The following is a 2347-nucleotide window of genomic DNA, read 5'->3' on the forward strand; positions in this document are numbered from 1 at the left end:
AATACTCTTGTTCAATTACTGACTTCTTTCTTTTTCCTAATTTTTGGCTTTCTACTTAAGTTTGACTCACACATAGTACAAAGGGACTAAATGGGTAATAGTGAACCATGCTTCTGTGAGAGAGACCTCCTCTTCTAGGTGGATAGTACTTTAAAGAAAAGCAAATAACAACAACCAAGACTAAGCTATTTTAATGGCAAAGTATAAGCACCTATAAATATACAAAAAGATAATATTGTGTAGTATTCCAATCATTTCCTCTGCTTTAAACGTTCCAAGTTACCATCACGTGTGAAAAATCCACATTAAAATTTCACATCTTGGCGTAGAAAGAATTCTAGGGCAACGGATTCAACCCTTTTATCTTCCTATCCCTCAGAATCAGGTCCCTTCCAATGCACTATTTTTTTTTTTCAGAGCTATCTTTACTTCCTTATTCCTCAAAGTATAGATCAAAGGATTCAGCATTGGTCCTACCAAGTTCATCAGAATTTGTACCACAGTTCCCAGCAGGGGTTGGGTGTGGGCTGCAAGTATACAGTGATGATGGGTCTGCAGGCACAAAGGATAGCAATAAGATGGGCACTGCATGTGGAGAAGGCACACTGACGTCCCTCAGTTGAATGTATACTCAAAATGGAGATCGCAATTCTAGGTAGGATAGGACACAAGAATCAGGAGAAAGCAGACAAGGGATACTAGACCAACATTAGTGAAGCTCACTCTCTTTGCTATGATGTGTCAGCAGAAGCCAGTGGCAAGACTGCTGGTGTATCACAGAAGAAGTGATCTACTTTGTTGGGGCCGCAGTGAGGTAAAGCGGAGGTGAGAGAAGTCAAGATCCTGGAACGGAGGCATCCTAGCAGCCATGTGCCCACAGCTAGAGCCGCACAGATCCTGGAGTCCATGATGACTGAGTAGTGGAGAGGGTGGCGGATGGCAGCAAAGCGGTCATATGCCATCACAGTATAGAGAAAGCACTCAATGCTCCCAAGAAAATGAAAGAAAAAGAGCTGGGAGACGCAGTCCTAGTAGGAGATACGTCTGCTAAATCCCATGAGGTAGAGTAGAATTTTGGACAGGTCACAGAGGAGAAGCCCATGTCAAACATAGACAAGTTCCCCAGGAAAAAATACATGGGTGTGTGAAGGCGGGTGAAGGAAATAATGGCCACAAGGATAGAGACATTTCCCCCCAGGGTACAGGCATAGAAGGGCGGGAACAACACAAAAAGCAGAGTCTCTAGGCCCTCTGTGGGGAGGATTCCCAGGAGGATGAACTCAGTCACCACGGAGCAGTTATTCATCTCCACGAAAGCCTGTTCTGGGAGAGGAAGAAGCAGAGGGGATGGAAAATGTCCTGTCTTAGCAGAAGTGGGGTGCAGGTAATAAGGAAATGAAATGCAGGTGGGAGTGTTTTGACTCTATGCAATGGAAAGACTGCTTGTCATCCAACTTAGACAGCGTTAGTTATAGAAATGCTTGTCATAGCCAACTGAGTGTTTTGTTCACCAAAGAGTTTTCCTGTATGGATTCCAAATGCAGATGTTTCTTGTTAAGTTAATGTCCAAAAGAGATCATGTTTGAGAAAGGAAGGACAAAATTCACATAAATATATGTTGTTCTTGCATCATGGTAGAGAGATATCAAGCCTTAGAATAATTTCTAAAATGTGCACATCACTAGAAGTATGAACTACAGCTTCAACATCATTGTATTTGCGATTCACTCTTAATGACAACCTTATATTTTATCCTTTTGTTCTTGCTAAATAAAGTCTTGAAGCAAAATTGACTGGTCACTACTTTACACCTCAAAACAGGTTTGTTTAATCTCAATCACTTAATTCTCACAGAATCTCTATGCTCTGGGTCTGGGAAAAAAGAAATACTTGAGTATTGGATAACATAGGCAACTCTGATGAATCCAGATCAATGGTAGACATCAGGATCTAAGATCTTTTGTGTAGATACCAGTCTTTCCACTGTGTGGCATCTGTGATGAAATGTTGGCATTGCTGTCCCTGTTGAACTAGACACAAAAACTGTTTATGTTTTTGCCTCCTTCGCAAGCAATGGAAGATTAATGTGTCTTTTTAGCTACCACACACATGAGCATAGACACACATACAAATCACTGGGAAGTCTAGAATAGATTCTGTTACATGTAACTAAATCCATAATGTAAAGAATAATGTCAAGCACAAAGCTGGTTCTCAAAATGAAATAACTCAGTGCCTAGAAAAAAACTGGATATCATTGATTTTCTTTACAAAGACTAATATAAAAGATAGTAATCTTTCTAAATATCCCTGTAAAGCAGTTGATACTATCTAGCTGCTCTTTTAC

The 2347-nt window shown here is 40.6% G+C and overlaps 1 pseudogene; it reads right to left on the reverse strand.

Annotated features, from left to right (window-relative positions):
* Window positions 1–381: 381 nt before the first annotated feature.
* LOC118587556 lies at window positions 382–1306 on the reverse strand (annotated as a pseudogene).
* Window positions 1307–2347: the final 1041 nt, after the last annotated feature.

The sequence above is a fragment of the Onychomys torridus genome, chromosome 7 (assembly GCF_903995425.1).
Source record: "Onychomys torridus chromosome 7, mOncTor1.1, whole genome shotgun sequence".
NCBI classification, from domain to species: Eukaryota; Metazoa; Chordata; class Mammalia; order Rodentia; family Cricetidae; genus Onychomys; species Onychomys torridus.